The sequence below is a fragment of the Malus domestica genome, chromosome 11 (genome assembly GCF_042453785.1).
Source record: "Malus domestica chromosome 11, GDT2T_hap1".
NCBI classification, from domain to species: Eukaryota; Viridiplantae; Streptophyta; class Magnoliopsida; order Rosales; family Rosaceae; genus Malus; species Malus domestica.
In genome coordinates, this window is record NC_091671.1 from 27,243,692 (window position 1) to 27,269,655 (window position 25,964).

Sequence of the window (25,964 nt, forward strand, 5' to 3'; positions counted from 1 at the left end):
ATGATGGGAATGGTTAAACGTATGTTTCCGAAACCAAATGTGATTGCTTGTAAATCATTCTAGCTCGAAGAAGATGCTGAAAGATTTCGGGTTGGGATATGACAAGATCCATGCATGCAAAACCAATTATTTATTCTTTTGCGGTGAATTCGAGAAGTGATCCCTGTTTTTGGTACCCAAAAATCCCAGACAAGTTCCTCTCTTTCGATCAACCCATCTTAAACCTGAATACAACAATTCGTCCTACCCAATAGTCTAAAAGTAAACTTACCAACAGGAAACAAATATATGTCGGCCGGTCCACCTGCATACGGGTTTAGTAGAAGGGCTACACAAGCAGAGATAGAGAAACCTGCAATGTCGTACATCATTAGAAACATATAAAGACTATACCATCAAACTTTTGACATGAACTGCAAATAACCTCCATAACGCAAATAGTTCTACAACTGGAAATGCCATGAATTTGATTATGCAGTTTAGAAAGGAGTAAATACACAAGTTCCAGTGTTACAAAAAACAACCATAAATTAAGGGACTACAAATCTCTCGCAATTAAAGACTCTAAAAAAATCGCATGTGGTCTTCAAATGTCTTTGCATGCCAGACCTTGGCCATAGACCCATCTTCTTGAACGTGAAAACATTGTAAAAACTCTTACAAAATAAGTTTCTGGAAACGAGCATTGATATTCGTGTTGAGGCGTAAAGATTGTTTTTTGTAGGAATTCCATACCCAATATTCTGAAGGATGCATTTTAAGATTGTAAGTTGAAGCCATACTCATGCAGTAAGTGCCTGCGTCATGAACAACCAGACCAACTCCCTGAAATGGGTAACTCTAGGTCAGCAATCAAGCACTAAAAAGTCCTTAAAGGACACCTTCAGAACATAATAACTGCGAAGATCATCGTCATTTGATCTCCTAGTCATAGGATACATCAAATGATTATGGCTTTGACCCTCCATCAAATGATTATAGTTCATTATTAATTATTAAGCAGCTACCAACGATATTTTGATTATTTATTGAGCATCTACCAATAATATCTTGCTTGCAATTCTAGCAGCGGGAACAATGTTTTCCAAGTCGAATTCCTTATCGATATTGATAAGAACACCTTCTTGGGCAGCCAAAACCATGTCCTCTAATAATTTTCCATTCCCATTAAAACTGTACTTGCCCTTACACAAACAATTGTACAAGCATGAATTTAAATATTCACTCACAATTCACACCTTCTTGGATCGGGTCACATAAAATTTACCTAGTAGGTAGTTCATAGAACTAAAATTTGATGGTAACTTTCAGCAGATAAAAAACGTTTGAGTTTCATTCTAATTTTTTTATAATTTTAACCAAAATTTGACGTAAAAATACTACAATATCCTTCTTAACTAAAATAATTTATAAAACTATATCTTCTCCAAACCTTTTGAGTAGAAAAGGGAGTGGTTAAACCTAAACAGGTTAATTATATCATAATTGGTATAATGGTTAGAATAACCCTAGTTGAATAATAATTCAAATAAACCCTAATCACATTCACAGCATATATTGATGGCAACGATGAAAATTAAACACTGTAATAAGAATAGAAACATATGAAACAAGGAAGAAGAAGGTGGGTAGAGTGGGGGACCTGGTGAAGCTGATGTTTGTAAGGTTGGAGACTGAAGGCCAGCTTTGTATGTTGAGCTCTTCTCCTTCCTCTCCTTCCATTTTTTATTGTATTTTTCCAATTTTCAGAGATAAAATATATTGGTTGTTTTTTAGAGATTTTTACAGAAGCAGAGAGTGAAGTGAAGTGAAGAGAAGAGAAGAGAAAAAGGAACCTGAAAACACAAGAAGGCAAGAATCGGAAGAAGATTAGGAATCGCATATGTTGTCCAAAACTTGACTGCACAATGGATGGAGAAGATAAAGTTTTGTAATTATTTGAGTTAAGGAAGGGTATTGCAGTATTTTCCCTTCAAATTTTGGTTAGAATTATGAAAAACTATAATGGTTGGCTAAAATTCTATTTTGGCTAAAATTCTATTTTGGCTCAAATTTTAGCTATTTTTCCAAATTTCCCCTCTTGTTTTGCTTTTAAAAATTTTGTTTTGCTTTTGAAAATTTTGTTCTTGTTAAAAGAAACGGTGAGTTTCATTTAGGCCTATTCGCTAATGTTTTGCAAAACAGATTTTCATTTTGCAGACACAAAAAATGGGTGAAAATACATTTAATAGATTTTTTTTTTTTTTTTTTTTGGAAAATAAACTCAAAGACAACAAAATGCAGAAAAATATTTAGCGTAAATTTTGTAGAACATCAAATTGATGCTTCCTCTATTTTTCAAGAATAGTTTTATTAGTGGAACAGAGTCATTTGGATCTGTTTGATACAGCCCTTTTCTTACAAGTCAAACCGATCTATTTTCAATCATATGTCGTAGAACAATAGAACAATGTAAAAGAATCTCTATGAGGGTGTTTGTTTGACCTTCTTAGATGGAACTGAACTAGACTACACTAAGTGTAGTTTGATGTTTGATATGCACAAAGATTAGGTTTAATGGGATTAGATCGGACTCGCTAGGATTAAACCCCCTGGTAGGAGTTCTTAGCCAAGCACCCCAAAAACCCCCGGACTGATAAGACCTCCTGCACTCCTGTGAGATAGAACCTCGCTCATCCTACGAGAGAGTGTCGTCGGCTCCCTGCTCCCTCATCGTCGTCCTCCTCATCCTCATCTTAGCGTCCTGTTCGCCCTCATCTGCTCCTCTTGTCTAGTAAACTTCGAATCCGACATTATTTCTTCGATTTGTTTTGCAGATCATGATATTACTGGGCTTTATTTGATTTAGGTGTTTTGGGTTTGAGAAATTTTCAATAATAGACTTCTACACTTGAACAAATTAGGGTTTTGATTTTTAGGGTCAAATTGAGATTAGAATTTGGGGTTTTCACATTTTATGCCATTTTCATATTTCTTCGATTTGTAATTGATGTTGTAAAGGGATGTTGCAGTAGCATCGCAACTGAATCTAACCGTTGTTTTTAGCTTGCTGTTGGATCAAACAGTCATCCGGTTGCTGAATCCTGCAGTGTTCTCCCAGAGCATCTATCCCCCAAGTAGTCTTCTTTTGGTTGGGCAGTGTGAACCCAGTTAAGGTCTCGTCACTTGATACTGATGGCTCATGCAATTCCAGCCGTCCATATTTCATAGAACCTGAAAAATGAAGACGAACATGTACACTCCGAGGACCATGTCCCTCTTCACTTCAAAGTCATCGGCCCCAGCTCTTCAATCTTCAATTCTTCACCCAACCATCACAAACTACTTCTTTCACTCCTCAATAACAATGTGACCCCATCACTGGCTTCAGATTGAACATGAGAAGTGAGTTACATTTGTATTATTCATCTTTATGCTAAATTGCTAAATTGTGTTTGTGATGGCATTATGTTTAGTAATAACTGCAGACAGGAAAATGAAAACGGCTAAAGCTACTTTCGATGTCAGTGTTGATGGTGGAATAACCTCCTTTGATACTGCTGAAGTGTACGGCTTCAGGGTGAGAAAAGCGTCTTATAGTTCTTTCTATAAAATTTGTTGCGGTCAAAACAAATTCATCATTATCTACTCTTGCAGGCTTCTTTTGGTGCTGTAACTTCTGAAACTCTACTAGGAAGTTACATTGTAGGAATTTTTGGGGCTGCATCATTCTTGTTTCAAGTCAATAGAGTACAGCTAATTGTCATCGGTTTCTGTATTTTGAGAATATTATTAGACTACTTTGAATTTCTCACAGATTTATCAAGGTAAGGAAACAAAAGGATCCAGGAGTAGAGGTTGATGTCGCAACCAAATTCGCAGCTTTACCTTGGAGGCTGGGCCATCAAAATGACATAGCTGCCCTCAAGGATTCCCTCAATCGCCTGGAACTTTCTTCAGTGGAATTGTGTCAACTCCATTGGTATGTCCCTTATGAGCCTTTGCTTTTTGTATAAATACTTGTTTCTGCTAAGGTAACTGCAAAATCTTATCAAGTGCTTGTGTTATTTTTCAGGCCTGGAATATGGGGAAATGAAGGTTGTTCATAACTTCATATGTAACACCATTTTTTCATTGAATAAATTTGTCCATCTAATATAATTAGGAGGTTACATTATTTACATTTTGTTTCTGAAGAGGTGTATTTGGGAAATCAATTTTCAGGGTATCTCGATGGTCTTAGAGATGCTGTTGAGCAGGGCCTTGTGAAGGCTGTTGGTGTTTCCAACTATAGGGGTATAATTTGATCTTTTATCTCTTTATTGTTGGTTAAAATTAGCAGTTCAAATCATGGAAAAAAATTTCTATCATAGATGCTCCTAAACAGAACATGACGTATAAAGTTCGTTATTTCAGAAAAGCAATTGTGTGAGGCACACGCAAAACTTCAAAAGAGAGGTATCCCACTAGCATCAAATCAAGTGAATTACAGCCTCATATACAGGGCACTAGAGGAGAATGGAGTGAAGTCTACCTGTGATGAACTTGGGATCACTTTGATTGCCTATTCGCCTATTGCTCAAGGTGAAGTTGGAACCTCGTGTTTTCTTACCATATTCTCATCATCACTCGATATATTAGCTTAAGAGATATAATGTCTTCTTATTTTACAGTATTTAAGACCCCTCCGTGCGATCTTAAACATTGCCAAGTTAGGACTTGGGAGAAAGCATACTTGTTCACTTTTCTTAGTCAACCTTTTAATGTGAAATTTCGAATTTTCAAGCATTCCTTGTCAAGCAGTTCTTAACTTCAACTTTATGATCTTATTTATTTTATGTTTCATGATAGTTATGGACTTTAGTTGTGCACATAAAGACTCACCTTTCAGGCTATCACCTTCCAACTATATGCCTAAATGAAACAGTTAAGAAAATAAAATTCTGTAAATCTTGTGCATTCATGTGCCTTATCTTTTCAGCATCTTGCTTGTATTTTTTTTTTTGTTGAATTCAACTACTGATTGGTAGTTGGCAAATGGCGATCTTGCATGGTAAAGCTTTAATGTGAATTCAACTGTCGCTGGATAGTTGGCGAATGGCTGTAATACCTTACAAAAAATTCCAAACATTTGGTTTTCGGGTAAAATATTTAGTTTTTAACAAAACAAAGGGGATGTAGTTATTCTAAAACATTAAAAAAAATGTGGATTCTTGATAAAAGATGTCTGTTTGGATCTTATGTTATTACTTGAATCTTTGCACAACCCTGCTTACAACAATTACAGCCTTTAATTTCATATCTTACTAGATTGGTTACCACAGCAGTCAACTTTGTCTGTCTGATCCAGGGGTGAAAGAGATTGAGAAGATTGACATTCTACTATTTATGCAAATGCAGGTGCTCTTACAGGAAAATATACACCTAAAAATCCCCCAACTGGCCCTCGAAGACAGATTTATAGTCCTGAATTTCTTTAAAAGGTAAATCATAGTCAATACTTTGAAAGCCCGCTACACATTAAGTTCCAAATTGTTTTGCTAAAATATTGATGTTATCTGCAGCTCCAATCTCTGCTGAACTGGATCAAGGAAATAGGAGAAAGGTACAGTAAAACAAACACACAAGTTTGTTGATGCTCTTTTAACTTTAACTAGCTTTTATCTTTTCCATATTAGAAACCCTAAAGTTTTCATTTCTGTGGAAGCATGGCTGAAAATATCCCCAAAAGTACAGTATTTTAGTAGTTAATCGATTTTGGACCCTTTACGAGTATGAAACGCTTCATAGATACAGTTGCAACTTCCAGTTCATGCTGAAAGAAACTCTTTGTTTCACCGTCTTTTATACATGTAGTCCAACTCTTGGTAGTTTCATGTTTTCCGTATAAGATCATTAAGCTACATATTGATATATCAAGCAAGAATTCTGAAATGCAGAAATAGTTGTTGGGGTATTACAATGTGTAAATATAGTTTGTTCTCTTTGCTGGGTTTTAATGCGAGTCAGGTTACTGTTAACAGGTAGTCCTAAACTGGTTGATAGCCCAGGACAACGTTGTGCCAATCCCTGGAGCCAAAAATGCAAAACAGGCTACAGAATTTGCAGGTGTACTTGGATGGCGGCTCAACAGTGAAGTAGCCGAATTGCACGCTTTGGCTACAGAGATAAAACATGTTACTGGTTTCCCTGTTGAAAAATTATAAATTCTTACACGTGCACCGGGGCTGTAAATTCTTCTATACAAAAATATGTACACACTTCACATCTAATGCAAATTTGACTATCTAATTTAAGAGTGATTGCAGGCTGACCATTGATGTAGCAATTTCAAATCTATAGCCATACTATAACTAGTAAGTTCAGTCACACACTGCCATTGTGGTCTTAGAACAAGTTTATAAGTGTTTCTTCAGATGGAAACGATCTAGTCAAAGAACTAACATTAAACTAGTGATAATACTGTTTTCATTATTCTGCTTCTTAGTCTGATACTGCACCAAACGCTTCATTAAGCTATTTCAGCTTAGTTCCTAAAGCTAGTCCAGTTCGAGACAGTCTGGTGCAAAAAACGCACCCTATATGATTTCATTACGAAAGAATTACATTTGATCTAACGAAGTCGTCAATGCATAACAATCATTGTTAAACTTTTCTTAAATAGATACGGAATTATAAATCATGGGTTTCATTGTGGACTACTAATAAAATGACAAGTGCTAAGACAACCCTTCAACGGTACGGGTCAGGTTACAAGCACATAAGAATTATGAACTTGATTTTGAACTCGTTTTTACATAAATCGGTTCCAACTCAAACAATTTTGAAAACTAAAGATAAGAACTTGATGGCTTTACATCCAGCCGAGTAATAGAGTCTAAATTCACGAGTCCAAAAATCTGTATGTTCACCCCTACCTCCTACTTCGCTCCCCTACGTTAAGGTCTATTTTGTAATTTTGGAACAGGAGAAAAAATTAATAATAATTTGCTCGAAAAAGTAAGTGTGTCCAGAGATGAATACTGGATGTAAATAGAGTCACTCATGGAAAATAAGTTGCGGTCGAAGGTATTAAAGTGTCTATGCCGCATGGATTACCACAAACGTCAATTTTCTTAAACGGCCGCGCTCATTCTACCAAGGGTTGAACAATATCTAAATTTTTGTATTTTAGTGGTATTCTTCTTTATTTATAAATAAGATTTTAAGTTTAAATCTCGAGAATGAAGAGTTCCAAAAAACATATTTAAATCCAAGGGTGCATGGTAGCAAGGTTCTCTGAACTTTACCCAATATTTAGTTTTCGTCCCTAAACTATTTAGTTTCTCTCGTCCTCCACCTTAACTCTATATTGCTTTAATGATCCATCCGTCAAATTGCCTTCTTTTCTGTCAAATTTAAGAGTATAGTGGTCTTTTCATACATAAAAAATTAAATTTACTAAAAAAAATTAGAAGAGCTTGGCTCCTTAAGGTTAAGTCCCTCCTCAAAACACTTTGTGGCCTATTCACATAATTTCATATTTGTGATCGGAAATGATCATAATATAAATCACTATATAAAGATCATCTTTGTAAAAAAATCAATTAAAACTAAAATCGTATAGTCAATCCTTAAGTATTTTTTATCATAAGCACGAAGTTCCGTGAATAAGTCACGATGTATTTTAAGGTGGAGTTCTTCCTCAATCCTTGGATCCAAGTCTTTTGCTTTAAAAATTTTATTTTCTTATTTTTGGATGAAATTCCTATTTTATCTCTCAACTTAACGAAAAATACAACAAATGACATAATTCAAGGACACGAGAAACTATTAATAGAGTTATGGACAAAAATTAAACTGGTGATGTAAATCAGGAACTCTCTACAATTTAGCCCAAGTCTAGTTATCAATATTTTCAAATACCGTTATTCAGATGCCACTTCACACCCCGACCAAAGTAACGTAATAGGACTGTCTCACAGAGCAAGAAAGTACTATTAGAACGCGTAAAAAGCCAGTGTGGTAGTGGTACTGCTCTGCTGCTCCTCCAAAAACATGCATGGCCTTCATTGATGCAACATTACATTGACGTCGACCTATTGCTATTGCTCTAGGGCTATCATGATGCCTATTCCCTCGCCTGCATGTGCAACCAATTAATATTCCAGAATCTTGAGAGAGGGAGAATGGACAAATATCCCATCCACCATCTCTAAAGAGAATCTGATATCTCTCTCAGATTCCATCACTCATTTACGCGAAAGTCTCGGGATTCGCGATGCTACTTATACCTATTCCATGCTTACACCAAATTTCAAAAGAAATATTGGAAAACTAAAACCGGCTGATGGGGTTGGAGGTAAAAAGGATTTATACTTGTCTGACGTGCCAAAGCAGCCTTCATTCCCTCTCTTCCTGTCGTCTTCTCCGTTCACTCTCTCTTCAACTCCTCCTTCCCTCTTTAGTCTTTGTGATTATGAGCTCCACCCACCGTTCACTAGAAACTCACACACATATCTGCAACTCATGAAACGCACCAGATCCCACGACTCACCATTTTCAGAACCCTCACCCGACCCCGCATCAACATCTGCACGTACCCTCACCCGCACGACCATCTGCTTGGAGTACTCCTTCAAAACCGCACCGGCTCGTATCTGCATCCCTCTGATCTGACACCACCGTACCCGTACCGAATCCTACCAGTCAGATCTGTCAGAACCCGTATCGAGTCCCCTTCTGCAATTTGACTTTGCTTTGGTGTTTGATCATAACAGAGTTGCAGAAGCAGAAAATGAAGAAATATACCGACAGTAAACATTGAGAAAGAAGAGGAAATATCATTGTATTGCTTGTATTGAATGACTGAATGAGTTAGTTACAGCATGGTGCATTCTACTATTTATAGTAAACGTAGTAGCTAGATTACTGACTAAGCTAACTCTCTAACAACCAACTACACAAGATCATGACACTTGTCAATACAAGATGATGCCAACTGCTTAATACTCAATATCCCCCTCAATCGGGGAACCTAGTTTGAGATTGGTACACTGATGCAGAAACACAGGTCCATGAATGCCTTTTGTAAGAATATTGTTGATGCACAAAACCGGAAGGGTCTTGGAACAACGTAAATCCGACCGTGAATCTGCAAGAATGTAAATAACACAAGAAGTATCGTGGTTTACCCCAATGTTTGGGTTACGACGCGAAAGCGAAAGCCTATGGGGTTGCTTTTGTAACTGGATAAGAAAAATGGCCTCCCCTAATTGTGAGCGTGATGAGTCATTTTATAGAATAAGGACTCCTCACTTATTACATATTTGCCCCTTCCTTTATTACATAATTACATTTAAGTCCCTCGAGTATTTATACAAGGTCTAAATACGAAGGCCCTAAGTATGGTATAAACAGTAGTCCCCCAAGTCTTCAATCAAGAGAGTCTTTTGACTGAAGACTTGAAATTCAGTCCATGTGTGGGCCGAAGTAACTAGATGTTGTCTTGAACTGATGCCCGATATGAGGCGGTGCTCAAAGTGAAATGATGTTCATCTAGAAGTTGCACATGTTGCGAGGCTGCTTGGCTTGTGGCTTATGTTGCCTTGGTTGGCTCGGCTTGTGGCGTTGAAGGTGAGGGAGTCCCTTTTATAGAATAAGGGCTCGCTTCTCAATACATAAGTGATGGGCTAAAGTCGATGCTTGCGGCGAGGTGGTTGCTCAGCAGGCGGCGATGTTCTCTAATGATGGTAAGAGAGTCCCTTTTATAGAATAAGGGTTCGTTCCTCAATACATAAATGATGGGCTAGGAGTGATGCTCGCGGCGAGGCGATTGCTTAACAGGCGGCGATGCTCTCTAATGAAGGTGAGGGAGTCCCTTTTATAGAATAAGGGTTCGCTCCTCAATACATAAATAATGGGCTAGGAGTGATGCTCGCGGCGAGGCAATTGCTCAGCAGACGGCGGTGCTCTCTAATGAAGGTGAGGGAGTCCCTTTTATAGAATAAGGGTTCGCTCCTCAATACATAAATGATGGGCTAGGAGTGATGCTCGCGGCGAGGCAATTGCTCAGCAGACGGCGGTGCTCTCTAATGAAGGTGAAGGAGTCCCTTTTATAAAATAAGGGCTCACTCCCTCAATACATAAATAATGGGCTAAGAGTGATGCTCGCGGCGAGGCAGTTGCTCAGCAGGCGGCTGTGCTCTCTAATGAAGGTGAGGGAGTCCCTTTTATAAAATAAGGGCTCGCTCCCTCAATACATAAATAATAGGCTAAATCCCCCAAGAATTTTTCATGAGGCCCAGTTGAGGCCCAATATATGGTATATAATGTAGTCCCCCAAGTCTTTGGTCAATAGAGTATGTTGGCTGGAGACTTCAAATTGAATCCATGTATGGGCCGAAGTGGCGGTTGTTCGAAGGCGGTATTTGTATACCCTGCACTAAAGCTTTGTAGGTGAAGCTTTGGAAGTGAAGCTTTAAAGCTGGAGCTCTGTAAATGAAGCTTTTGAAGCTAGAGCTTTTGTAAATGAAGCTTTTGAAGCTATAGCTCTGTAAATGAGGCTTTTAAAGGTAGAGCTTTTGTAAATAAAGCTTTTGTAAATAAAGCTTTTGAAGCTGTAGCTCTGTAAATGAAGCTTTTGAAGCTAGAGCTTTTATAAATGAAGCTTTTAAAGCTAGAGCTCTGTAAATGAAGCTTTTGAAGCTAGAGTTTTTGTAAATGAAGCTTTTGAAGCTAGAGCTCTGTAAATGAAGCTTTTGAAGCTGATTGACATGAGTGATGCTCATGAATGTTTATGTTGATTAACATGAGTGATGCTCATGGATGTTGACATGAGTGATGCTCATAGATGTTGACATGAGTGATGTTCATGAATGTTTATGTATGATTGATATGAGTAATGCTCATGAATGTTTATGTATGATTGACATGAGTAATGCTCATGTATAATTTGAAGTACTAGGCGTACTTTTGATCACCTGGTTAGTGATAATAGTGGCAGGCTGCCAAATAATTTTAGAGTATTGGGCGTACTTTTGATCACTTGGTTGGCGATAATGGCGGCAGGGTGCCGAATAATTTTTGTAGTAATGGACGTAGTTTTGATCACTTGGTTGGTGTTATTTTGGGCTTATGGGCCTTCGCCCTCCACACAACATTCCAGCCCATTTATTTTGGGCTTGCCCTTTTTTTTTTTTTTTTTTGATTACCCTCTGATTACAGAGATGTCTATGAAAGATAAGAAAAAATAAATCACATCATACATAAACAAGAAAAGTAAATCACATCATTCTGGTGGGGTGTTTATTCCTTGCTTTTGCTTTCTCTTTTGCTGCTTTCTAGAATATTCTCCCAACGACATGATCTTTTTTCTTTTTCTTTTTTGTTCCTTTACCCTGATATCTCCACTTCTAGACACATTCACTTGCTTTTGCTTTTACCTTCCCTTTTCTGCTTTCTGAAATATTCTCCCAACGACATGATCTTTCTCTTTCCTCTTTTCCTGACCTAACAAGCTAACTGCATAACAATCATACCCAGAAGCCGGAAAGAAAGGGAGCCAGTGCTCAGTCCAGCACCAAGCAGCGTGGTAGCTTCCATGGATGAAAACGAGAGGTGGGTTTTCACTTGGTCTCTCACTATCCTCGTCTGATTGCTTTTCTGCAACTCTTTTGTGCACGATTACCTCCATGTTCAGGCCGGAGGAGAGCCAGTGGAAAAGACGGGATTTGTTCATGTTTGAGCTGGTACGGGACTCGCATTCTGTGGGCTCCATGGAGGGCAGCCCTAGGTTTTATGGTAACCCTCCTGGAAGAGAGGTTGGGATGAAGTTGGGAGATAGTGCGGAGGGAGGGGACAGTAGCCATTCACGTGAAGGGCAGAGCGAGTATATCCAACTTTTTGTACTGAGGACTTGAAAGGCAGAGCAGGCAGAGGCAGGTGAAGATCATGAAGCTCAGATCTGATTCTCTCTCTTGTTGAAATTGGGTGGCAGGATCAAATCCGGATTGGTCAAACTTGGGGCGCTCCAATCCTCTGGCGCCACCGTCCTTGGAAGTCCCAAACCTGGCCGTTACAGCCACGCGACTACGGATTGGTCAAACTTGGGGCGTTCCAATCTTCCGGCGCCACCGTCCTTGGAAGTCCCAAACCTGGCCATCGTAGCCACGCGACTACCTCCCCATCTTTCTAGGCCTTCCTCGACAGCCAAAACCTTAAAACAACTGCACGGCGGAGCTGACAGAGAAGCGAATCCGATCATCTTGGTCAAGCAAAACGACGAGGCCGTAGCTGTTCTTGTAACAGCCAAGCTCATTTCTACTAGTCTAGTATGAGTAGTCTCCGGCGGTGGTAGCTTGAGCAAATTAGTGGGTAATGTTTGTACCATACTTGACCAATCCCAAAATTATTGAGCACCGATCAACGTTATACCGTCAAGGACCCAGAAAAGTTTCCCTCCAACCAGGAGGCCAATCATAGCACAACACGTGTCGACATCAGAAGCCAATCATAGCGCGACACGTGTCAACATTGATAGGAGCATATTTATGCGACTTAGTTAGCTTGTTCTTGTGCATTTATGTCATGTTTCCTTAGTTATTTTAATGTTTAAAGTCATTTTCGTGTGTTTTCAGATTTTATGGACAAAGTAGGCAAGAAGATGCATTTTGGAGCATTTTGGAGCAAAATGGAGCTTGGAATGCATGTCACATATTTGGAACCAAGGTTTGGACGAAATTGAAGACTTAAAGAGGCTAAGAATGTGAAGAATTAGTGTACAAAGGATCATGAACTCAGCCACAAAAGGACACACATCCTTGCCATGCAATCCACATAGCATTCCCTTTGGATTCCCATGCATGCTTAGTCATCCTTGTCCCCTAAAATGTTTCTGATTTCATGCCTCACTACACTCAATTATCACACTCAATTGCTGCATACCTATTGTTCCCTTCACCCATCAGATTTCACACATACTTTCACAAACATTCCATGCACCAATTGATGCTCCATCATCCACATTTGGGATCCAATGCCATGTGCAACACATGTTGCTGCACCTTTGACTAATTTCTGAAACATTTCACCTCCCCTTTTCATTTCCATGCAATAAACACAATCATTCATGCTCCCTAGCTGAAATACCACTCCATTTTACCCTCCATACTTTGCATCATTGCTCCATTTTCATCCTTGGACCATTGCACACCACAAATTCACCCTCCTTACTGTGCATTTTCCCCACTGCCCAATCTGATTCTCTAGGGTTTTTGGGGCCTATATATACATGTTTACATCCCTTGGCAAAGGGTTCACACTCTCATATTCACCATTCATCACAGAAATTCGTCCATACTCACCCTAGGCAGCAAAACACCCCAAAAACACCATTCTAGTGCCCAGAAAATATCACAGCCACTCCACCTTCTTCCACCCTCTTTGCCGAAGTTCTCCACCACCCTTCCACCATCAAACACTCCTCTACACTCACCATAAACCTTTCTGCACCATAGAACTACCCAAAACCTGTCCACAAACCAATCTGCCACAAGCAAGGGAAATGAGGAATCTTGGATGCACTTGCTGCCAAGTTGGAGCATTCTAGGTGTTTTCTTTCTTTGGATTTTAATGTCTAATTCATGTAATCTTTGTTTTGCTTTAAGTATGATTGGCTAATTTCGTTTTGGCTAAGGGTGGATTCAAAACCATGATTATATATGTGAAATAAGTTGATTACTTTCAGTTATCGTTGTATAAGTCGTGAATACAATTTGCTTAACCTTTTGATTTAGAACTTATTCTTGTATGTTGGTTGAGAGTGCACGCTTAATTTGCATGCTTGAATTTGATGCTAGGATATAAGTTTGTTTCACCTAATCGTTATGAATTTATATTCGTAAGTAGTGAAGGTCGCTAGTCACGATCGTGTTAAGTAGATTCCTGGCAAGAGTATCATGCTTTTCATAGTTACGAATTCCTTGTTGATGCTTATGATTTCCGAAGAACGTAATGATTCTAACTTGTGTCTTTATCATGCTGTTCATATAAAGAACTTGTTGGGAATAATTTGTTTGCGATGCATATTCATCCAATTCAATGATTCTAGGGAAATCTGAAGGTTAATTTAAGCGGACCTAATTAACTTGGAGTGTCGAGATTCATAACTTATTAAATTGATAACTGAAAATTGATTTAGGTTGCATATATTTCATGTGTGGAGAAGAACCCCTTAGCCATTCCATCATCCATTGATTATTCATAACTTTGTATTACAATCTGTTTTCCTTGCAATCTGTCCATTTAGTTCATTTTCGTCCAAATCAATTCCCCATTTATTTTGAAGTCCTAGATTAGTTAGAAAGTGTGTTGGTTTATGTTTTTAAGTGTTTTGGTACAAGTTAAAACCCAAATTCGTCCAAATTGGTGCTTTGTGTTCAAAACTGCCCAGAAAGTGTTTTTAAGGCAGTTTTGAGTCTTTTAGTTGCTGTTTTGAGTTATTGGTTTATTTTAGTATTTTAAATGTGAGTTTTGCATTCTTTGAGTCTAATCTAGTGTTTTAAACTTTGTTTTTACATTTCTAAGTCAGTTTTCAAGTGTTTAGCAATCCCTCCTAATCCCCGGTTTAGAACGATCCCTACTTACATACTTTGCTACAATTGATAAAAAGAGGGTTTAATTTTGTGTGTTAACTTATTTTTCACATCAAACATCAGAAGCCAATCACAACACGACACGTGTCAATGTCAGAATGAAACTAGAAACTCTTTTCTATAAATAGAGATCATTCTCTCACAATATTTCCTAATGTCATTTGTACTAAATCATTCACTTGTACTCACAAAATGAGAGCTTGAACCTATGTACTTGTGTAAACCCTTCACAATTAATGAGAACTCCTCTACTCCGTGGACGTAGCTAATCTGGGTGAACCACGTACATCTTGTGTTTGCTTCCCTGTCTCTATCCATTTACATACTTATCCACACTAGTGACCGAAGTAATCTAGCGAAGGTCACAAACTTAACAATTTCTGTTGTACCAAAATCCTCACTGATTTTGTGCATCAACAGGTAAGATTAGAAGAACGCACAAAAACTCGGAAGAAAGAAGGAAATCAGGGAGAGAATATTTCCAAATTCTATGATATATTTGAAATGAGATTTGAGTGTTTTGATTTTTTGCGGATCCACGGTGGACAGTGGTTGTGATGAAAAAATTTTGTTTGGGTTTTTGCAGATTTTGCATATTCACGGTGGAGGTGAAAAAATGAAAGAGAACTGACACAACTTTTTGTATCGATTCCCACAGACGGCGCCAAATGTTGATGCACAAAACCGGAGGGGTATTGGAACAACGTAAATCCGACCGTGAATCTGCAAGAAGTATCGTGGTTCACCCCAATGTTTGGGCTACGTCCACACTGATAGTGTATTTATTTAAGAGGTGAGGGGAGTGAGGGAGAGAGCTTCCGAGGGTGAGAAAGCTCTTCCCATGGCCTAAGAAAAATGGCATCCCCTAATTGTGAGGGTGATGAGTCCTTTTATTGAATAAGGGCTCATCATTTATTACATATTTGCCCCTTCCTTTATTACATAATTACATTTAAGTCCCCGAGTATTTATACGAGGTCTAAATACAGAAGCCCTAAGTATGGTATAAACAAATATCAACAACCTATTCTGCAAAAGAAATATTCTCCACTTGTAAATCCCATTTTTGAACTCTCTCCTACACAAAATGAAAATCCTTTTTAAATGTTTGAACTTTGTATGAAACATTGGATTAGCACACAGAGTAATAGTAGAAACATTATCACAATGCAGAAGGCAAAAATACTTTCAAATCTTTAAGAATCAATCGAATCTAAGCAACATTTGCAGGTACATTGGATAGAGCTTTATACTCAGCCACTGTTGAACTTCTTGATACACTTCCTTGCTTTTTAGATTGCCAAGACACTGGATTTTGACCCAAAAACACCACATAGCCTGTTGTTGATCTTCTGGTATTGATATCAGATACCCAATTCACATCACTAAAAGCAACCATATCCATATTATCAGTAGATGAATAGGTAACACCACAATCAACAGTCCCTTGTAAATATCTCAAATTTTTTTTTACCAAACTAAAATGAATATTAGTAGGTTTGACATGAATTGTGTTCGGGCAGGAAATCTCGTGGGGAGGGATCCCTGGCTCGAGTACACAGCTCCTTGAGGAGTTGGCACTTTGGTTGATTGTCGAGCTCTGGCTTGCTAAGATGCTGCAAGAGGAGGACAAAGTTAGTTATGAAATGTAGTGAGTCATCAACATTTTTACATACTCTGCCATTCAAAAAGTGATTTGGGCCGAGAGTAAGTGGATTTCATTATGTTGTCACTTCTCTTGTAAGCACCTAACCTTTACATTAAATGGGGAGCCATCATATTGTCTCGATATCTTGGCTCAACTCTGGGCCTCGAGCAAGATCTCATTTATTGAGCTTTTTTGGGCTTTCATTTCTTTAAGTCCAAAGTTAAATATTAACCCAAACAAATTGACATGCATAGTTAACAACAAATGCAATGTCAAGCTTAAAGGTGAGATATTTCAATGCACCCACTAAGCTTCTAAACAAAGTTGAATCAATGAGGGGTGTACCTTCATTTTCTAATTATCTGTGTATGGGGTTTGCAAGGCTTGCAAATATTCTCACAAATGCCAATTTTCTTAAACGGCCACACTCACTCTATCAAGGGTTGAAAGGTATCTAATTTTTGTATTTTAATGGTATTCTTTTTAACTTGTAAGTGAGAAGTTTTAAGTTTGAATTTCAAAAATAAAGAGTTCATAAAAAAAATAACAGTGTTTAATTGTCAGAAAAAGAAATTTATGACAAATTTTTCTTTTTTATTTTCAAGTTGTTAAAAAAATGTAAACTGGTGAAAAATGGGTAATTGGGTAAAAAAAACAAAAGGGATAAACGGGTTAAGTGCTAGGATTTTTATCACCTGCAAAAGTAGGAATAAAAATACTTGTAAGAGTACAAGGTTGTTGTAGTATAGCAGCTCAAGTAAGGTCGTTTTTCAGAGGAATTGACTGAATAATTTATGTAAAATCAAATCTTAATTAATTATTTGAAAAAAAATTAGAAAATGTTGATTTTATGACTTAGGATAATAAATAAAAAAACAAATTAAGAAATCAACCAGAAAATAATTTAAAGAAAATCAATTTAAAGAGACACTATTTGTAAAAGCTTTAGGGTTCCACTATTACCTTAACAATCCTACGTAGTTCTTTCAATTACTTATGAATTACCCATGCATAGTTTGAAGGTTAGGTTTTCCTAAAGTATGTCATACTTGGAACCTCCAACATAAAACGTATATTTAACATGCAACCTGTTCGGACGTTCAGATCAAATATGAACATGAAAGACTCATTAAGTTTTATGAAAACCCTTTGAAAAACCATGCAACCCTTAAGATGTGGTGTTCATCCTAAGTGAAATTACAATTATTAACCACAAGAAGTCAGCACCAAATTCAAGGAACCTTCCGACCAAAATTGCATTAAATTACTTTTCTAAATATCCTAATGGTCGCGAATCACTAAGACACTTAGATAGTTTAAAACAAAGATTAATAATTCAAAACATGCATGCATAATATCATAAGTAAATTGAAAATAAACTACATATTTTTGCTAAGGCTCAAGACTTCGCCCTAACAAAAGAAATTAGTTACAAACAATCATAAAACAGAATATTATTAAGAACATGGAAAGAAAACACCTTGAAAATAAATTTCAAAAGCTCTCTAAAGTAGTGCACGTGTTCTCCTCCTTTCCTTCTCAAACCCAAATGGCTAAATATCTTTATTTATACTATTACAAAATAAAACCTAAAAGGTCTTAGAATAAAACTAGGGAACATAATAAAACAGAAAATAAAAGGTTTCCTATTTGAACTAAAATTCGGACTTCTCAGAAAATCAGACTTTTGACCAACCAAATCAACTCCGATTTGGTCCCAAAAGGTCCCTTTTAAAGCTGAAGAAGTTCCCCACAAATCCTCAAGGTAATGTTCCTTAAAATATGCCATCTTGGGCTCCAAAATACCCAAGATGTCCAAAAACGTTAAATTAGGAAAGTTGCGCACTGTGCCTTTATTTCATTGCCACAACCAAACGGCTTGGTAGAAAAATCTGAAATTTTGATAAAATTATCCTGAAAGACTCACGAACATCCTCAAATTGGAATCGCTCCAAAATTCGTCCGTTTGGTTACTTTATGATCAAGAGGAAGTTGAATGTCCTACATTAGAAATATAACTCAAAGTATCAAAATCTTATCAAAATAATCAATAAATTATTACGAAGATTAGGGTAAAATATATATAGTAAAATATTGACTCATCAAATACCCTCAAACTTAGCTTTTTGCTTGTCCTCAAGCAAAATAAAACTCAAAAACAAAAGAAAAACTAACAAACTACGAACTTAAACAAAACTTAACTAAGACAATTTTTCACTTTCAAGTTGCAATCCATAGAAAACATTAAAAATTAGAACATCTTTTCAAAGTTTCAACCAATCTCATCATAGAGTCTAAGCCATTTAGAGTCAATTAGAAAAGAATTCATGAACTTCCTTTGGTATAAGGTGAACCAACATAATTAAGGAGATTCGACTAAAACTCTTACCAATCATCTTCTTTATACTTCACACATACCAACTTCACATTTTTTTTTCTTTTTCAAATTTTCTTCTTTTTTTTCATATTTATTTTCAGTAATAGCGGTAGTTGTGCTTTGTTTGTTCCCTTAAGCTTTCAATCCAACCCATGTAATGAGTTTTATGTCAATGTCTCTCAAACCCTAAGGCTTTAGAGCACTAGGTGTAAAACACCCCTAAGGATTTACTAACTCGAGCTGAAAAGGCTACAAAACCAACTAACCACTCTACCCCACGCCAAGACTCTACTGTTTGACATGAGAATCATTGTTGATCAGGCAGGACTGGCCTGGTTACTAAGCAAAGTCTCGAGTGGAACAATTATTACTTTATTTTATAACAAAAGCGGTGTAAAACACCCCTAAGGATTTACTAACTCGAGTTGAAAAGGCTACAAAACCAACTAACCACTCTACCCCACACCAAGACTCTACCGTTTGACATGAGAATCATTGTTGATCAGGCAGGACTGGCCTGGTTACTAAGCAAAGTCTCGAGTGGAACAATTATTACTTTATTTTATAACAAAAGCTAAATTTTACTTAGAATAAAAATTAAAAATTTAACTTAGACGAAAAGCAAGTGTTTCAATCTCACTCCCCACAAACCATGTTGGTGTGAAAGTGCAAATTTTCAAAGTATAACTCATGAATTACTGTCTAAGCAATGATAAATAGAAAAGACTCATGTCCATTTGTTCTAATGTTTAAAATAATCTATAGATATTAACTTAAAAACAAAATTTTTTTTTAAACAAGACTAAAAGAATTAAACTCAAAAAATAAAAAATAAAAAATCCTGTTTCCCACCCCCAAAACTTAAATCACACATTATCCTCAAGGTGTGGAAAATAACCTAAGAAAAATAAAAATAGAAATAGAAAACAATAAAAGAAAAGGGAATGGACACACAAGGAGTCGAACTCGGGACCTGGAGCTGGAGACAAGGCGCATCGAAAAGAAAGAAAAATGTGCCAGGCGCTGGGTTTGAACTCGTGACCTCGGAGGAGCACCAGAGGCGCGCAGAAAGCCTCCGCCTACTCACGTGCAGGCGCACTCGTGCCAACTCCCAAGTGCAGCCAGATACCCATTTCAACCGTTTCTCTCAAAACTCTCCCTCTCTCTGGTCTCGAGCCCAGAGCCATGAGGGCTCTCTCTCATTTCCATATCTCAAACCCTTAGCTCACAAACCTTTAGCTGCTCACTTCAGCCCTCCATATCATCCTTCATCTCTCTTTGTCAAAAATCAGAGACCAAAACCTCCGTGGCTGCAGAATGTGAGAGATGCCAATTTCTCTGAAACCTCACACACAAAGAAATTCGCCATGCTTGCAAAAGAAGTTGCAGGCCCTTAGTCCGAACGAACGGGCAAACCGGAGATCCCAAGGGTAAAACCCTCGAACTTCTTCGTGTTAGTCTCCATGGCTTGATTGATAACAAGAAAATGAAAAATAACTCGTGCATGTATGTATTATGTAAGTGTAGTTCTGGATCCGAGTAAGGCCAAAGGAAATAGGAACGGCAAGGAGCAATGGCGCACAGGCGGAGCTACTGTATATACAGCAAAGATAGCTGCAAGAATTCAGGTCTACAAAATGGAAGGTAAACCAAGTCCCTGCACTGCATTAAAGTTCTACATGGTGTGATGTCTCTGAAAATCAAACGGATCTGTGGATGTTGTCTGTGAACATGCATTCGTCTCACTGATGCGATTTTTCTTTTGTGCTTGCATGCCGTCCATGTGATGAATGCCTAAGCAAAGCACTCGTATGATCGGCCTACCTCTGTGCTGCTTGGTCTACCCCCAAACTTGCATGTAATAAAACTGTTAATAAAATGTGAGGGAGTGATTGAGTGAAGGGGTTCCAAGCAGCATAGAGGCCTTCGAAGCAACCCCATTGTAAGCACTTTCAGAACTTCAACCTTGTTTCTGTTGCTGCACTCCGTTAATTTTTGCACTTTGATAAATGTTGATGAATGGATGATGAGTGAGCTGAATGAATGAATGGATGAGATGAGTGCTAGCAACTCAGTGGATTGTACAAATCAGAAACCTAATTAGATAAGTAAAGAAAAATAACAAGAATTAAAAATTGCATTTTTTTTCTTTCAATTTTCTGATTTTTTTTTTCTAATTTGTTGTGATTTTTTTTTTAAGAAATAAAAGCACATAAGCAAATAATCGAAAATAAAAAAGAAAAGAGTTAGAAAAATTGGGTTGCCTCCCAATTAGTGCTTTAGTTAACGTCTATAGCTAGACATAAGGGAAAGCTGATGATCACATCACTTGTTCATTCAAAGTCAACCACTCCTTAATAACATCATAGAGCAATAGTAGGTACGGAGTCAATTGATGTTTATCAACTGTGCATTTAAATTCAATGGTTGAATTCTTCTTATACATCCTTCTTTTTGAATGAATCTTTGTAAAGAAATAGGTTCCTTTCCAACGATGTTTATTTCCCCATCGAGCTGACTTCCACCTTGTATTTAACACCCATAACCTTTGCAATGGCTGAATTTCTCTATGAGGAATTTGGCTGTCACGAAAAATTTTCGTTGTCCACTTGTTAATATTGCCCTCGTTGTAAGACTCGCCTTGAATTTCCTCAAGGTTGATAAGCCTTGCAGATTTATACGTGGTGGGAACATTCCCCTCCAAAGCATCAACTCTCGTGCTTGCTTGCAGCCTTTGTGGTAAAAGTATTGGTGGCACATAAAAATGGGTAATAACAGGTTCAAGGGAAAGTTCAGGGTCATCTAGCGCTATTTCCTTCGTTGGGCATGTGTCACTGGCAGGTGGCTCTTCCGTTCTTGCGACAATTTCCTCTTGATCTTTATAGCTATACCCACAATTTCTCCACCGAAAGCTCTTGTGGCACATTAGGCTACTCAAAATACTGTTAATTACATGCCCGCATAAAATAAAGATGTTTTTCAAACTTGTAGTGTAGAACTCTGAATAGGGATTGTTCCAATGCCCTTTTGAGTTGTTTCTCATATTGATATGCTTATGGACAAACTCAGGAAAATATTCCCTTTCAGGACACTGTAAAATATCATGGGTCTTCAAACAACAAATGACACAAATTGTAGGTTTAAATCCATAAAAACCCTTTTTCTGCTAAAGAAACCCATAAAGGCAACTCTCCTACCGGAGGCTCCATTATTGAATGGCTTTCAAAATTAACAAACCACAACCTACAAAAATAAAAATAAAATCAACAAGTAAATAAAAAGATATGTACAAAAATAATTAACTAAGAATATGATAAACACAAATTATTTGAAACAATCCTGGCAACGACGCCAATTTTTTGATAGAATTTTTATCACCTGCAAAAGTAGGGATAAAATGTCACAGCACGTCCCGGAAAATTATTCTCATGGATGGGAAATGTCGAGAATACCCTTAAACGTTTCATGGGATTTAATATTAGGGTTTATTTGGTTGCCCTAGCTTAATTTTGGATAATTTGGGACTTAGACTTTTTGTTTGGTTGTAGATGTGGGTTTGGTGATGTGTTAGTGTGAGGACCACACACACACCCCCAAAACTTTCTCTCTCTCACCCTCCCCGTACTCTCTCTCTCTAGGACACACACTCTCTCTCTTTTCTTCTCTCTTGTATGCACTACACCCAAAACCCATCAAAAGTGTGAAGATCGAGGGTGTGAAGCACACCATTATGTTCGTGAGAACCATACGAGTTGAATGGTACCATTTTCAGGTAAGAACTCCTTTGAAAACTTGTGAAATCCGAACCCCGATTTGAGGTACTATTCATGCTCACATAAAATGTTGATTTTTAGGGAATTTTAAGGACATAGGAAGCTTTAGGAGGTCCTAAGGAAGTTCGGAGTGGTTCGTTGGGTGAAATTGGACGTCGGGATCGTGAGTTTCAAGCTTGGCCGGATTTTGTAGAATTTCTCCGGCGAGATTTCGTGATTTTTGGAGCTTCAAATTGGTAAGGAAATGTTCTTCAAGTTGTAAGCTTCATTTTGGTCAAATTTAGTAGGAAATGGATGAAAAATGAGTGAGATATAACGATTTGAAAAATTCTCGGTTTTCCGACGACAGCGACGGTCGCCGAAGTCTAAGGTTGAAGACGATGGAATATTTCATCAATTCTGACGGAATATTCTGACGCCGTCAGTTAAGTTTAACGGAATCTGTTAGGATTTAGCAGAATATTCCCTAACTGTCGTTACTGTTTCCGTTAGGGTTCCTTGCGCGTGACCGCGCGTCTTGCCGTGCACTTGCCGGCGCGTGGGTGGATGAAAAATTATTTTAAAAATTTGGGAACGATCCTGAGATTGTATAGGTTACTGTGGTATATTCATATACCCAATTTGAGCTATGTATGAGAAGTTATTAGCTAGTTTTGCCTATGTGCTTTAAATAATGTTTTTATAGTTAATTCGCATATAGGTGAGACTTATCCCGAGGACAAGCACGTTCAAGGGCGACTCGGGGGATACGACCCTTCGACATACCAGTGAGTGGGGTTTTGGTTTTCAATATATATTTATATACTTGATATTTTCCCAGAAATATGTGTTTAAATGAAAGTATGCCTTGAATGCCATGCATATGAATTTATATGTCGTATATGAATTGGTATATGATGCATGATATATAATTGTGGTGCTGTGGACGCTCAGGTAAATTATGTTTGGTTATGTGAATCATCAATGATGTTATATGTGATTGAATAACGTTGAGCTCATAAAACTGCACCTAGGGTGATTGTGATTTAGCCAGAGTTATGGCACATGCCTGTTTATTATGTCACCTCCCGCACCATATGCTCATATTGGATCCAATTTAGGTGCACAGTCTTGTCGTACAGACCATCTTAGATGGTTCTGACTCGTAGGTGACTAGCGATTTATCGCCCAGCTATTATGTGAGAGTAGTATTGAGTATGATTATATTACAACCATTATGGTCATACAGACCTTTTCATTTGGTTCCGACTCTTGTGCAGTATAGTGCCATATAGGTCATTGTAGTGACTCCGGTTAGTTTGACTTTTGAGCTATGAATTCAGCCGTACAGACTACCATAGAGGTTCCGGCTAACATGTTATATATATATGAAATTATTCTTACCTGAATTGCTTACTCTGTTATATCTTGGCATGACATACATATGAATATGATTATATGAAGTATGAATTGAGTTGATATTTTACATATATATTTATGTATATGCTTATATCTTAATTATGGGAAAAATTATACATGTTTTACAGTGAGGGGTTAGATATGTGGATAAATGAAATGGTTTTGTAAAACATTTGTTTTTGCCCACTCACGTTTTCTATTTTGCGCCTTTCCAGGTTTTAGGTAAGCTTGCTGTCGGTGGCCTTGAGGATTTCGGCGGTTCTGACCTATCTAAATAATTGTAGGACATCTTACGGTACTGTATAATTAGTACTTGTCCTACTGGATTGCACCTAGACTTTCTATGCTCTGATTATGAGTATTTACTTATGTATCTTACTCCTAACACTTCTTGTTTAGTAGTGCACTCTAGTAGATTTGGTTTTAATTATTCGTATATTTCTTATCTTTATTGCTTCCGCACTGTACACATGGCTACGTCACCCTCACATGACGGACAACATGCCTTGATCTCGGTCGGGGTGTGTCATAAAAACACTTAAAAATACTTGCAAGAGTACAAGGTTGTCGTAGTATAGCAACTCAAGTAATGTCGTTTTCCACAGGAATTGAATGAATAATTTATGTAAAATCAAATCTTAATTAATTATTTGAAACAAAGTTTGAAAATGTTGATTTTGTGACTTAAGATAATAAAAACGAAATTAATAAAAAAACAAATTAAGAAATCAACTAGAAAATAATTTAAAGAAAATCAAGTTAAAGAGACACTATTTGTAAAAGCACTAGGATTCCGCCGTCACCTTAACAATCATACGTAGTTCTTTCAATTACTTATGAATTACCCATGCATATTTTGATGGTTAGGTTTTCCTAAAGTATGTCCTACTTGGAACTTCCAACGTAGAACACATATTTAACATGCAACCTGTCTGGATGTTTGGATCAAATATGAACATGAAATACTCATTAAGTTTTATGAAAACCCTTTGAAAAATCATGCAACCCTTAAGACGTGGTGTTCATCGACGTGGTGTTCATCCTAAGTGAAATTATAATTATTAACCACAAGAAGACATCGCCAATTTCAAGGAACCTTCCAACCAAAATTGCATCAAATTACTTTTCTAATATCCTAATGGTTGTGAATCACTAAGACACTTAGATAGTTTAAAACGGTAATTAATAATTCAAAACATGCATGCATAATATCATAAGTAAATTGAAAAGAAACTACATATTCTTGTTAAGGCTCAAGGTTTCGCCCTAACAAAAGAAATTAGCTACGAACAATCATAAAACAGAATATTATTAAGAACATTGAAAGAAAACACCTTGAAAATAAACTTCAAAAGCTCTCTAAAGTAGTGCACGTGTTCTCCTTCTCTCCTCCTCAAACCCTAATGGCTAAATATCTTTATTTATACTACTACAAAATAAAACCCTAAAAGGTCTTAGAATAAAACTAGGAAACATAATAAAATAATAAAACAGAAAATAAAAGGTTTTCTATTTGAACTAAAATTCGGACTTCTCATAAAATCAAACTTTTGACCAACCAAATCAACTCTGATTTGGTCCAAAAATGTCTCTTTTGAAAGCTGAAGACGTCCCCTACAAATCCTGAGAAGGAATGTTCCTTAAAATATGCATTCTTGAGCTCCAAAATACCAAAAATGTCCAAAAAGGTCAAACTGGGAAAGCTGCACGTTGGGCCTTTATTTGATTACCACGGCCAAATGACTTAGTAGAAAAATATGAAACTTTGGTAAAATCATCTTGAAAGACTCACGGACATCCTCCAATTAGAATCACTCCAAAATTCGTCTGTTTGATTACTTTATGATCAAGAGGAAGTCAAATGTCCTACATTAGAAATATAATTCAAAGTATCAAAATCTTACCAAAATAAGCAATAAATTATTACTAAGATTAGGGTAAAATATATAGTAAAATATTGACTCATCATTAAGAAATAGGTAAACATGTAAACGGTTATGATTAAATGGGTACGTAATTATGGGTATGTTTAACCGTTTATAAAAGGTTATAAGTATGTGTATAACTGTTTATGTAATTACCCAACAGATAAACGATTATACATATATAAGCATAAACGATTATAAATAATAACCGTAGTTATTCTTCTACTATAA

The 25,964-nt window shown here is 37.1% G+C and overlaps 1 long non-coding RNA gene and 1 pseudogene across 1 annotated transcript; one reads left to right on the forward strand and one right to left on the reverse strand.

Moving 5' to 3' along the window:
• Nucleotides 1-441: 441 nt before the first annotated feature.
• On the reverse strand, nucleotides 442-1,895 carry LOC103418316 (uncharacterized). The gene is made up of 2 exons (XR_011572589.1): nucleotides 1,643-1,895; nucleotides 442-825 (listed from the first exon to the last, which is right to left on the reverse strand). It is a non-coding gene; the product is annotated as an uncharacterized lncRNA (long non-coding RNA).
• Nucleotides 1,896-3,377: 1,482 nt separating this feature from the next.
• On the forward strand, nucleotides 3,378-6,185 carry LOC103418333 (uncharacterized oxidoreductase At1g06690, chloroplastic-like; annotated as a pseudogene).
• Nucleotides 6,186-25,964: the final 19,779 nt, after the last annotated feature.